This window comes from Protopterus annectens, chromosome 14.part0 (genome assembly GCF_019279795.1).
Source record: "Protopterus annectens isolate FY-2018-M chromosome 14.part0, PAN1.0, whole genome shotgun sequence".
NCBI lineage: Eukaryota > Metazoa > Chordata > Ceratodontiformes > Protopteridae > Protopterus > Protopterus annectens.
This window is the reverse complement of record NC_056748.1, coordinates 395,636,334-395,650,584: the sequence shown is the minus strand read 5'-3', so window position 1 is coordinate 395,650,584 and position 14,251 is coordinate 395,636,334. Positions and strand designations below refer to the sequence as shown.

The window sequence follows — 14,251 nt, the reverse complement described above, 5'->3', positions numbered from 1 at the left end:
CTGGAGCTTTCAACATAAAGGAGTAGACATGCCCTCTGCAAGTACATGCCATAAGATCACATGCACACAAGAATATGTGTGCCTATCCCTGTGTTAACAGTTCACCTACCAATCACAAAGCAAGCATTTCCCTGCAATTCAAGGTAAAACAAAGACAATTTAGTACCTACACTACACAAAGCACACAGACATATATACTTTGCCGACTCTCAGGAACTTCAACAGCAGCAGTTGAATGCAGGAGCAGTCCACACACTGGCAGACAGCAGAAAAGTAATTAAAACCTACCAAGGGTCCTCTCACAGACCAAAACTGATACTGTAGCAACATATCTGCAGTATGTAGTATCAGGGATCCCACTAGCAGGGTCAAAACTGCAAAGACCACAAAGTAGTATAAAATTCTCAATAAAGTTGTAACTAGAAGATGGCTAAGACACAAGGTTCAAAAGGACAAAAATACCATCAGAGGCCTGACTTCTGCAGTCATGGTCCAAGTAAAAATGCTTGGTAAAAGTGTCAAATGAAGACCATGTGGCCATTGCACAAATGTCCATAACGGATTTTTAAAGCACTATCAAGAAGCAGCCATGGACCTAAGGGATTAGCCTCCAGTGGCAGTATTCTCAAATAGGCTGTTCACCTCCTGATGGCAAAAGGTAATGCAGTTAGCAGCTTACTAGGGGAAGGTTTGATTAGCAACTGATATCCTGATCACACTGGAGCAAAGATTGTGAGAAGTAGCTCCATGTTTAAGAATTCATGTTGTCATTTCAGGAAAAACTTGAGATGGCATGCATGTCCACAATCTACAGGGCTCTTTATATTTTAGTTTCAGCCAATGCAAAATGAAAAGGGAAGCATTCAGATTGTCACAGGACAATTCTCAAAACCACCTTCAGTAAGAAATGTGGAACACCCATTCTCAGTGAAGGAACAGATGCAGATCTCAACATGCATGGGCTTGAAACTCAGAAATCTTGCATGCAAAGGTCATGGCCACCAAAATAGTTTTTCCAAGAGACAAACTAAAATCATCATACCAGCATGCTTTAACAGCGAGATAAAGTCATATGGAAGAAAGAGATTCATCAAAGGAGGAAGAAGATGTAAAACCCCATCAGGAAATGCATGACCAGCTGGTGCTGGTTAACATCACTTCCTCAACATGATTAGACTGGAGTACTTTCAGCATGGTTGCTGCCGGATTAGCAAGCTAGGAATTGCATTCCTGTTTCAGGGAAATGGAAAACCAGAAAAAAATCTGTGAACTGCTGCTACTTTTTAAAGTATCGCTTGCCTGAATGGTTTCAAGTTGAAAAAATGGTAATTTCAATAAAAATTCAAATAATTACCCCTCTGTGGGTGCCAAGAGTAAATACCCATAACCCCTGAATACGTCAATAGTAGTCAGAGACTTTTCATAGACAGCTACTAAGTGGCTTCTAGTCTTTTCAACTCAAAAAAAAAAAAAAAAAACAAAGATGCGGTTGAGAACAGCTATGGGGTGACTGTCAGATATCAGACCAGACTACAGCGATTACAAAAGGAATGGTTTCCAACTCACTAGAAGAAAAAAAAACATAGTCCAAATGTACACTGAAATTTTACAATTAATGGGACCCAAAAGAATGCAACCAGATCAATCAACAAGATTCTGGACAATGAAGAAGCAGTCACTAAACAGTCAGTCATAAAACAGAACTGGAAGTAATACAAAGAATAGCAGAATATACGGTAACACAAGACAATGCAAAAGCTAATGGAGCTGGAAAATAGAGCAAGGAGAGAGAACCTGGAATTTTCACCTATTCCAGAAAGACTGGAGGGAACTAACTGCTTAAACTTCATGGAATACTAAATCAGCAAATGGACTGGCACAATGCAGTCTATCAGATGGCAGCTAATGATCGATAAGACACTTGGTATGGAAAAACTAAACTTTGCACTTGAGAAGCAGACAAGATTTACAACTAGTAAAGATGCAAACATTTCAGCGGAAGGAACTTCTATTAACTACAATATGGCAGAAAAGAAAAATACTTAAAACTGGCGATACTAGACTTTTTGTAGAAAATGATTACTCTGGGCAAAAAAGACAGAAATGAAGCATGTTCATTCCAGCAAGAGAAGCTGAACTGAGACTTAAAGATATACCAGCAATTTTCAAGCTATTATTTTCTCAATCGCACTAAAGCTTTTGTGGAAGCAGAACAAACTCTGGAATACAAAAAAGTCTGTACTACATACAAATACTCAAAAAGCAGAGGGTGGTTGCTCAAATCAGCCTTCAACAAGGAAAATAAGAAGTTATGTACCTACCATAACGTTCCATGTTAGTTGTCTTCTCTCGCCTTCTTTCTTGCTTGATGGGTTCGGAGCCGATCCTCAGCTCCGACTCGGCACTTGCTAAGCTCGAGAGTCACTTTTACCAGCTCGAGGCAGCCCCATATCCCATGATGCAAGGCGGTAAGTACCCAGATCTCGTTTGATGACAAAGGGCAGTAGCACCAAGCATAAAACACTTCCCAAAGGAAGAAAGAAGAAAGAAAGCTTACAGGATGTAAAAAAGACCAGGACTGAATGGTCTTCAGCATAATAACTCCTTAGAGAAACAAGGTCTGTCCAGGCACGGGGGAAGGAGGGAGGGTCGCAAGAAAGAAGGCGAGAGAAGACAACTAACATGGAACGTTATGGTAGGTACATAACTTCTTAATGTTAAGTTGTCAATCTCGCCTTCATTCTTGCTTGATGGGACCGTGTCCCTAGCACCTCTATCCTGGGTGGCTCAATGGAACAGACTCTTGAGGACTGTAGAACCAAAACTGGCTCTATCCCTGGAGGCCAAGTCCAATTTGTAATGGGAAACAAAAGTATGAGGAGTGGCCCAAGTGGCCGCTGCACAAATAGTGTCTAAAGGAAGTCTAGCTTGAAAGGCTGTAGAAGTAGCTAAGCTCCTAGTTGAATGTGCTTTAGGTTTTGAGCACAGCTGTTTTCCCCTGAGCAGATAAATTTCAGAGATGACCGAAGAAAGCCATCTAGACAAGGTCACTTTAGAGACAGGAAGGCCTTTCTTGTTATCCGCATAGGAAACAAAAAGTTGATCAGATTTCCTAAATTTTTTAGTTCTGTCCAAATAATATCTGAGTTGGCGGTGGACATCAAGATAATGTAGGTTTGTTCGGCTCTGTCTGAATAGTTTGGGAAAAATACCAGGAGATCAATGGATTGATTCAAATTGGTCTTTGAGGCGACCTTAGGCAAAAAGGTCGGATTAGTTCTCAATGATACTCTGTCTTTGTGAAAAACCAAATAGGGGGGTCGAACCGATAGAGCATGAAGTTCAGACACCCTCCTGGCCGATGTGATAGCTACCAGGAATAAAGTTTTCCAAGAAAGAAATTTAAGGGAGCAAGAAACAGCTGGCTCGAAGGGGGGAAGAATCAAGGATGTCAGCACTAAATTTAGATCCCATTGAGGAGGAGGATTCCTGATTGGAGGCTTTAGCAGGAAAATTCCTTTCAAGAAGGCCCTACAAAGCCTATGGGACATAATATTGTGATCTGCAATCCCGACATGAAAGTTCGAGATAGCAGCCAATTGAACTCTGACTGTGGAAGAAGAGGAGCCTGCATGAAAAATCTCTGCTAAGAAGTCCAGGACTGCCTGAACAGGGGCAGTGAAAGGATCAATATTCTTGGCATTAGCCCAATAAGAGAAACGTTTCCATTTGCTTGCATAAATCCTCCTGGTAGAGGATTTTAAAGAAGCTACTATGATGTCTCTAACAGGGTTAGAGATCAAAGGAAGCCTGGCTAAGGAAGGAAGTGGAGCAACCATGCTGTGAGGTTGAGAGAAGGGATAGACCGGTGCAGCTGACCGGATTGGTGAATCAGAAGATCTGGCACTGGGTCCAGATGCCACGGCTGCACCAAAAGGTGACGATGGAGGAACGGGAACCAAACTTGTCGAGGCCAGTAAGGAGCAATGAGAATCAATTTGGCTCTCAAAACGGTTGCTTTCTGGATAACTTGAGGGATCAGAGGAAATGGAGGAAAGGCATAAAGAAGTCCCTGGGGCCAATCCTTGGTCAGAGCGTCTCTGGGGGGATGGCCTGGAAGAGGGAAGAGAGAGAAGAAGTCTGGGCATTTGCTGTTTTGGGGAGTAGCAAAAAGATCGCAACATGGACGACCCCATTCCAGAAATATCTCTTCCGCTATAGATTGCTTGAGAGACCACTCGTGAGGCATGAGAATAGCTCTGCTCAATCTGTCCGCTACAATGTTGGTTTTCCCAGGGATATGCGTTGCTACCAGAAACCGATGAGAGGAGATTGCCCATTGCCATAGTCTGAGCTTCTCGACACAAGGGGTAGGACTTGGTTCCGCCCTGTTTGTTGATATACCAAACTACAGACATGTTGTCTGTGTGGACTGCAATTGTCCCTACGGGAAAAAAGTCGTTGAGGGCTTGCAACATTAAAAGCACTGCTCTCATCTCCAGGACATTTATGTGCAGGTGGTACTCGAACGGCTGCCACGTCCCATGAACCATCCTGCCCTGATAATGATCCCCCCACCCGATCAGGGAGGCATCCGTGGTGACAGTGGCTACCGGGGATGGGGGTACAAAGTGTCTGCCTTGGTGAACCTGGGGAGATGTGATCCACCAAGCAAGATGATCTTTGCAAGTCTGTGTCACCAGAATCTGGTGACGCATTGGAAGTTGTTGGTACGACCACTGTGTGAACAGCATCCACTGAAGAAGGCGCATGTAGAAGCGAGCCAGGGGAAGAAGAGTAATGGCCGCAGCCATGAGGCCTAATACCTTTAGAACCATTCTGGCCTGTACTTTCTTGTTGGCTAGAATGATCCTGACATGACTTTGAATGTCTGAAACTCTTTGATCTGTAAGGGTAGCTGACATCCGAACAGTGTTTAAGTTTGCGCCTATGAAAGTAATAGACTGGCAGGGCGATAAGGATGACTTTTCGAAGTTGATCGAGATGCCCAAAAGAGTACAAAGCTTTATTGTGTAATCCCTGGCTTGAATAAGCTGATGCCTGGTGGTGGCTGAAAGGAGCCAGTCGTCGAGATACGGAAACACCTGGAATCCTTGACGTCTCAGGTGAGCCGTGACCACTGCCATGCATTTGGTGAACACTCTGGGGGCTGTAGTGAGACCAAAGGGCAGGGCTCTGAACTGGAAATGACTGGGCCCCAGCCGAAAGCGGAGAAATCTCCTGGAGCGTCTGTGAATTTTGATGTGATAGTACGCATCCTGAAGATCTATTGAGCACATCCAGTTGTCCTTCCTTAAGAAGGGCAGAATTGACTGAAGAGTGACCATTCGGAATCTTGTCTTCCTCACAGACTTGTTGAGTCTGCTGAGATCCAATATTGGTCTCCAGTCTCCCGTCTTTTTGGGGACCAAAAAGAACCTTGAGTAGATTCCGGGCTCTGAATGGTCTGTTGTAACTGGCTGAATGGCTCTTTTTTGCAGTAGTTTTGAGACTTCTAACTCTGCAATTTCCCTTAGACCGGGTGGTACATCTGGAAGGGAATTTGAGGGGTAGAAAGGACTTTCCTCGAAAGGAATTATGTAACCCTTGGATATGATCGACTGTACCCATCTGTCTTGAGTGAGGGAGTGCCAGGCTTCTGGGTACAGTGATAATCTTCCCCCGACTGCCTCCAAGGAGGGACAGCCGGGCAACATCTCAGGGATGCTGAAAGGGCTTGTCAGAGAGAGGCTCTCTGTTTCCCTGGTTTTTTGGACCCCCTCTGCCTCTAGAGCGGCGTCTGTTGTTGTTACCCCTCTGCCTCTAGGGGTAAACTGACCACGTGAATCGGCGTGACTCCTTGGGATTTATGGAACCACATTTTGCCACCTTTCTGTCCTTTGGGGTAAGGTCTAGAAGGGGTGGAAAAACGGACTCCTACGGCAGAAAGAGTCTTGCCGTCCTGCTCACACCTGGTCAAAGTTTCCTTCACTTGAGGGCCAAACAAAGCTGACCCATCAAAGGGAGAATTTGTGAAGGACGCCTTAAAGGGATCTGCAAAGTCACATAGCCGCATCCAGGCTTGGCGTCTAAGAGCCACACCTGTACCTGCGGCCCTACTCGCTCCATCAGCCGCATATGATATTAGCTGCATGGAGGAGTTTGCAATGGAATTAAGGGTTCCTAGCTGCGAAGCAATTTTTTCCTGAGCCCCTGCAGCTGTAGGATCCTGTACAACATCACCTAGCTCCTTAAGGATATCCCTTTGGAGTCTGGTGAAGTGACATAGGTAATTCAGCGAAGGCATAGCAAAGGTCGCTGAGGAAAACATCCGCTTACCGTACCTATCCATGGTCCTAGAGTCCTTATTAGGAGGATGGACGGGTACGGAAGGATCTGCAAGTTCCTTCTTGGTGGCAGCAGCCACCACCATGGCATCAGCGGGGACACCCTTAGTGAGGAATTGCTTATCACACGGGGCAGTAATAAATTTTGAAGGCCTCCTAGGGACTGGCTCTACAGAGTCAGGAGCAGCCCACGCCTTTCGGGCAATAACCTGCATAAGGGGGTCGAAAGGCGGAGACACCCAGGAGGTGGAGGGCCGAGATCCAAACGCCTCTAGGTATACTGACTCATCCTCAGAGGGATTATTAGTGGGCCAGTTTCCCCTCTGTCTAAGGAGTTCTAGGATGTCTGAGAAGGAGACATCCTCAGAGGGGGATCTTGGGGATCCCTCTGACTCATCTAAGTCAGTATCTGAAGTGATAGACTCGGGGGAGTCTACATGTTTCCTCTTACAGGTCCTCTTCCTAGGAGGATCACCCGAAACATCAGGAGAATCCTCGGAAGAGGGGGATATTCCCAATGGGGAAACCTGAGGCGGAGGATCTCTGGGTCCTGTAGCAAGAGAAGTGGCAGAGATGTCAACAGGCACTATAGAGGGAGGAGCTAAGGGAACAGACTGCTGGCTGATACCCGTGGCCAGCACACTCTTCATCACCTCGAATGCTCCCCTCCCAGGAAGGTCCGAGAGAACCCGTTCCGAAGAGCTAGGAACTCCAGGGACCACCGAAAGGGAAGTCTCCGAGGCAGATGTCGGAGCAGAGCTCACCAAGGCCGAGGCTCCAAGGGGAAGAGCGGGTTCGGAAAAGGGTCCGATGCCACTCACCCCCTCGGAGGAGACCATGGAAGCCCGGCCACCGAATCCCTCTAAGGAAGGTCTCGAAGAGGAGATAAGAGTAGAGGCTGAAGGAACAGAAGGGGGTATCTGTCCCTCAGCCATAGCAGTAACCATTCCCGAAGACTCCAACTCCAAGCTCTGGGGTAGAGTTGAAGGAGGAACTGCAATGGGGTGTGGACCAATAGCCGTCTGTTGAGGCGGGCTATGTAACATTTGGGCCAGTGCCTGTGATTTAAGTAATCTACTGACCACTCTCTCCAAATCATGGTCAGAAAGCCTGGATGACCTTGAAGATCGGCTCCGATGGCTCCGTTCCGAGAGGAGAGGTGAAGCCGGAGCCGAAAGTATCAGCTCCAAGGAAGGAGACCTAGACCTCTTCCTCGAAGGAGCCATCGGAACCGATGAAACTACTGAACCTGTCGGAGCCGACAACTTATCGGAGCCGACAGGTAGCTTCGATGCATCGGCTCCAGCCGGAGCCGATACAGCCACAAAAGTAACGGTGTCGGAGCCGATCGGAGCCGACACCGATGCCTGAGCCACATGGTGGTCGGAACCGATCGGAGCCGACACCAAAGTGGTCGAACCAGAATCGGCACCGATAGCCATCGGTGCCGAAGGTTTAAAACCCAGAATCGGCTCCAGCCGAGCCGATCTCGACTCTGAATGAGTCGGAGCCGAGGCCGCAGGCTTGGACACAGAAGCCTGGGCCTTGGAAGACTTAGAAGTCTTGGATGGAGCCGACTTAGCCGGAGAGCCCTCCGGCTTAAGAAGGCCCCTCAAAATCAGCTTATTTCTTCTTTCCTGCAGGACTCTCTGGCTGAAAGAATGACATATAGCACAGGAGTCCTGCAGGTGAAGAGGCCCCAGACAGTACAGGCAAGAAGTGTGACTGTCTGTCAGAGACATTTTCTGACAGCACGAGTCACACTTCTTAAAGCCTGAGACCCTTTCTTTAGACATGGTGTAAAAACACACAGACACACACACCAGTCAAAGAAATTAAATTAAATATACCAAAAGGTATAACTAGTAAACACACACACACACCCTAACGGGGGGGGGGGGATGGGTTGGGTGAAAGTCTGACTAAAAAAGTAAGAAGAGACAGAGAATTTTCTGTCAGAAAAGGTTTAAAACTGATATAAAACTAACAATTAAGGGTTTTTTTGTTAAAAGGGGCTAAAATAGCAAAGTAGCAAATCACTTACCAGGAGCTGGTAAAAGGAGGACCTCATCAGCGAAGCGGCAAACGAGATCTGGGTACTTACCGCCTTGCATCATGGGATATGGGGCTGCCTCGAGCTGGTAAAAGTGACTCTCGAGCTTAGCAAGTGCCGAGTTGGAGCCGAGGATCGGCTCCGAACCCATCAAGCAAGAATGAAGGCGAGATTGACAACTTAACATCTATCTTTTCAAGAGCCTAAAATTAAAACATTCTAGCAAACCCTTTTCCAGTATTCAAATGTAAAATGGCTGACTGACAGAAGGGAGTATAGAAAGGATTAGGATATGCTTAGACCTAAACCATGTTTCTGTAACAAGGGAAATAATGAACTGGAAGATGACCAGTAACTCAATGTACATTTTGAGAAAGTTGGAGAACAAAAAAGCATAAATCCCAAGGGGGAAAAGTGAATTAAGGTGTAAAAAGAAACCAAGGAAGCTAGGTGCAAGGATTTTTTTACTCACGATGTTACCTATTATAATATAATTAATTTTATAAATTTGTTTTCTTAATAAAATTTTTACAAACTCACTGCCAGTGTTAGCAAACATAGGTGATTAAAAGTTTAAATATTTTCAGTTGTATAAGTAAAAGTATAACAGTACAGATAAAATAGAAACAATATTTTCTAGCTTACATAGATTAAAATGCAAACGAAACAGGCAAAATTGGTAAAGTTTAGCATGGAATCGCTAATGCAAGGTTTATATTCATATACCTGAAAATTTCTAAGCTGATTGAAAGTCTATCCATTGGCATACATTACTTTAATCATTCCAAAGGATACACAGTAACAAAATCCACCCACATCCTTTCTCTTCATAAATGGTCACCTCCTTAACTCATGTTCATTATTTTTTTTTCTCTTAAAGTAATAAAATAATACCAAATTAACAAAAAAACTTCCATCAGGCCCGAGCTCTCCCCTGCTTCCCAATTACTAACTTTAGACCTACAACAATCTTATCCCCCCTCTCCAAAATACTTGAAAAAATGTACACAGAAACAACTGTTTAACTATCTTCTGCAGGAAGAAAGTACAGTTGTGTAAAATCTTACCATAACAGTAGATGTCCTTCTCTTCACTGTTGCAACATCCGTTACAATAGAGATTCCCTGCCAAGGGAGGCCCAGCATCTGGCCAGTACACCAAGATATTTCTTTATGGTACGAAGTAAATCACACGTATGCTCCTCATGCAGTGTAGAGCAATAAGGTGACATCTGGACGTACCATGCTAAGAACTGAGAGCCCTAGTAGGAGTGCCAGTCCAATTAAAAGAGAGATAAACAGTACATCCAAAAGAGAAACAGACCAGGGGATGGAGGGAGGTAGTGAATACAACACTGAACAGAACAGCATCTACCATTATAGTTAAGATTTTACAGAACTGTACTATCTCGTTCTATTTCACAGTTGTAGTTATTTATTGCAACAGGGAGAGTGCCAAAGCTCAGGGAGGAGGAAGGACCAGCACAGCTCTCTAGGAAGCCATGAAGGATGGTCCTAGCAAAACCAGCTCTAGCTCTGGAAATTTCATCCAACTTGTAGTGCTTGGTAATAGTATGCAGGGAAGTCAAGTAGCTACCTCAAGAATAGAGCAGTATACAAACCCTTGAAAAAGGGAGCAGAAGAAGCCACAGCTCTAGTGGAATAAGCCTTAACAGAAGGAAGGCTCTTACCATGAAAGGAATAACAAAAAGAAATGGCTATAGAAATCCAAGTAGTAACAGTTTGCTTGGACACATCCAATTTTAAGGACCTAGGATGAAAGGAAACAAAGAGCTGATCAGATTCACAAACAGTCTTAGTCTTAGCCAAATAAAATCTGAGTTGTCTATGCACATCCAAAGTGTGCATTGTTTTTCACTGGCAGATTGCAGAGAAGGGAAAAAGTGGGCAAATTAACAGACTGGTCAAGAGACAACTCATTCACTACCTTGGGTATAAGAGAGGGATTAGTACAAAGGGATACCCTGTCCTTATGAAAGACCAAAAAAAGAGGACAAGCCATAAGGACTTGAAGCTCATATACCCATCTGGCAGATGTAAGGGCTAACAAAAAAATACAGTCTTCCAAGAGCAATGCTACAAGGAAGCTGAGGTTGCAGGCTCAAAAGAAGCCTGGGTCAATTTTTCTAAATCAAAATTAAGATCCCAAGGAGGAGGAACAGGCTTCCTGTGAGGCCTAATATGAAGGACACCTTTAAGGAACTGTTTAGTTTCAAATCTAGAATCTAAAGGAGGTAATAAAGGCAGACACGCAGAAATAGCTGATAAGTGGGCATTAACAGAAAAACAAGCCAACCCAGCACTGAGCAATTTAGACAGGTAACAGAGAACCAATGGAACATCCACAGAAAGTGGATCCAGGTTACAAGAAAGACACCAAACAGAAAATCTTTTCCATTTGGATGAGTAGGATTTCCTAGTAGTGGGTTTCCTGGTCTCCTGCAGGACCCTAAGCACATCCTCGGGGAAAAAACGGTGTCTATGTGGAATCAAAATTCTATCACCCACAATGCCAGTTGAAGAATGGACAGGTTGGGATGGGTGAGAGATCCCTTGTCTTCTGTGAGTAGGTCCACCCTAAGATGACTGCCCTTTTCTAAATGCAGAAGAGGGAATTAATGCTCTCTCTGCTAAAAGGGAGTCACCAACAAGATTCTGGGAGCATCCTTTTGTACTCTGAACAGGGCTTTTGGAATGAGGGGAAGGGGAGAAAGAGTATAAAGAACAATCCCCTTCCAAGAAAAAGACAGGGTGTCCACCTTCCAAACCAGAGGACCTGGGACTCTGGCACAAAATAGAGGATGTTGTCTATTCACAGGGGAGGCAAAAAGATCCATTTGAGCAGTAACCCACTGGTGGACAATTTCAAGAAACACATCCCCATGAAGCACCCATTTATGGGGTTGAGTTATGGACCTACTCAGAAAGTCTGCCACAATGTTTTGACCTTAAGGAATGTACACTGCCTGAATTGTCACTTGGAACCAGATAGCTAGTTCTCACATTAGGACTGCCAACCCCCCCCCATTTTTTGACATATCACATCACTGTGGTATTGTTTGCAAACATCTTGAGACATCCTGGGTAGAAAAGAGGATGAAAGGCCTAAAGAGCCAGCAGGAGAGCTCTCGTCTTCTTGGCACTGATGTGGTCTTTCTGTAGAAGAGGTGGCCAGACTCCCTGCACCTTTAGGGAGCCGAAAGCTGCTCCCCATCCCACGTCTGAGGCATCTGTGAACAGCTCCTGAAAGGGAAGAGGTGGATTAAAAGGGAGCCCTGGAGTGAGAGTCTACTACTGAATTCACCACTGGAGTTTCTGCTTGAAGCATGGAAGAAGAGGAACTAAAAAAAATCAAGGGGATGAGAATGCTGAAGCCAAACTGACTTTAGAAACCACTGAAGTTTTCTGTCGAGTTTAGCAAAAGGGAGCGTAGGAATAGTAGAAGCCATGAACCTTAGAGCTCTCAGAAATTCTCTTGCTGTTACTGAGGTCAGAGGAAGAAGGAAAAGAGGAAATGAGAGTTAGGGCCTTGGGAGGAGGCAGAGATGCCAGCATATGAACAAGTCTGGATCCTGCACCCCAGAAAGACATGATCCTGAGAATGAGTCAGAAAGACTTTTTTGAAATTTACATTGAACCCCAAGCTCTGCATAAGGTAGACTGCAAAGTGAAGACTTTGCAACAAGATTTCTGGAGAGGATGCCTGAAACAGGAGGTCATCCAAGTAGGGAAAGACTTGGATCCCTCTTAGCTTACAAAACGCAATCACAGGAATGAGGCATTTGGTGAATACCCTCGGGGCAGCAGAAAGGCCAAAAGGCAAAGCAAAGGACTGAAAATCCCAGGAAGCAACAGAGAAATGTAAAAACTCCCTGAAAAGGGGATGAATTGGGATATGGATATAAGCATCCTTGAGATCCAGAGACCATGTAAGCCCGTGGAAGCAAAACAGGGAATAAAGTCTAAAGAGGCAACATTAAAAAAGAGGGAACCTTCAGAAATGTATTTATTTAGATAAGAGATGTTTAAAATGGGTATCCAAGTATCCTCTTTCCAGGGTACTAGGAACATTCTGGAGTAAACCCTCTCCCCTTTGGGAAACTGGAACTTCTTGAATAGTACCCTGAGTCAAGAGATCTCAAACCACCCCTGGAAAGAAGGACATCTATCCCTGAGGGGGCTGAGGAATTCCCATAAAAGGGGAATGAGATTTCCAGACCAAGAAATACCCTTGGCAGATAATGGGCAGAACCCAGGAGTCCTCGACAATCTTTAACCAAACAAAAACGTGAAGAGAAAGACAATGTGGCTGGGAAGAATAGGACAGTCAGACAGCACCTGGTCTATAATGAAAAGGAGACTTCTGGGGTACAGAAGTCTGAGTAGCTTTAGTAGGAGGAGCTCGCTTTCCACCTTTCTTGCTCTGGGGGGGGGGGGGGGGATGAGACTGCCTATGAACAAAGGCTAGCTTTTTGGGGTAATTTCTCTGAAACTTAGGTGCAGGAGAAACAAAATCACATTTAAGTTCCTATAAAGCCTTGCCCTTATCCTGAAGGGTCAGCAGAAAGGCACTAATAAGGAAATTTACAGTTCTCATGCACCCTATAATAACTATCAGGTTCCTTGGGTGCAGGGGGCTGGGAGTCAGGAGCCTTAGAAGAAATACAAAAGGCATTCAAGAATGCAGCCGAAACAGGAGGTACAGAAGAAGGCCTGGGAGAGTCCATCTGCAGCAGCTCATAACACCTTTTCTGCACTTCAGAAACCTGAGCACAATCCAACTTAACCTCCATCAATTTAGAGACTGGGTCCTCAAAAGAAATTTCCTCAAAGGGAGTATCAAGATTAGTAGACTCCTCATCCTCAGACCCATAATCTAAAGGGGGGATCTGAGAGGAAGTGGCAAGGAATTCCTCATCTGAATCTGCCTCCTCCTCAGAGGAATCCTGTTCCTGCATCTTTTAAGGGGAGTAGAGGACTGAGCAGGAGCTGGAACAGAAACATCTCGAGGAGGTTTTTAAAGCCAACAAAGAATTAAACAACCCCCGAGTGCAATGTTGCCATTCACTCTGTGGGTCCTTAGGATCTAAAGTAATATGTTTAGTTTTCTGCTTTTTCTTTACGGGGATATCCACCTTATGAAATGTAGACGTCTCCAACCCCAGATGGCATTCAATAATAATAGTAGGAACTTCTTCCCTGACTAAAATTTGAGGAACACCCCTAAGCCCCTCAGAAATAATCAGCTGCAGCTCCCCTGAACGTCTAATGCAGACGTCTGCAAGGCCTCCAAGGATGTGCCTAAGGTCGGATCCCCACCAGCCTCTAAACTGGTTGCGGCTGAAGAATCCAAAGACCGAGCCAGGTGAGCCTCTGGGCTGTCACTCACTTTGGGACAGACATCTGGTGGAGGCTGTACAGCAGAAGAATCTGGCCTAGACATCTGCTCCTCGGAGAGGGAAGTTCCTTCCATAGTGTCTTTAGCTAAAAGCTTAAGAATTTGATTCTACAGATACAAAGCCAAAGAAGAAAGCCTACTATGGATTTTTTTTTCACACCTTTACTGAACTGTCACTTGTGACATAGATAAAGTTACATTTATACAAAAATAATTAAATTTTATTAAATTAACAAACATTATACTTCACATATATTGCTATACATTATATAACCTAAGCAACACTACATAAATTATTCAACTCCTGTCCCTCTTTTAAAGAAACATCTTTATTAAACCATCACTTATCACATAAACAATCATACATTTATATAAATGAAAACAACCACACTGACTCAATTCTAGTTGCAAGCATTTTACATCACAAACCATA

The 14,251-nt window shown here is 44.6% G+C and overlaps 1 protein-coding gene across 1 annotated transcript in view; it reads right to left on the bottom strand.

Annotated features, from left to right (window-relative positions):
- Positions 1 to 14,251, bottom strand: part of CCAR1 (cell division cycle and apoptosis regulator 1) — a 2,906,903-nt gene that overhangs the window by 374,888 nt on the left and 2,517,764 nt on the right. The gene's annotated exons all lie outside the window — the stretch shown is intronic.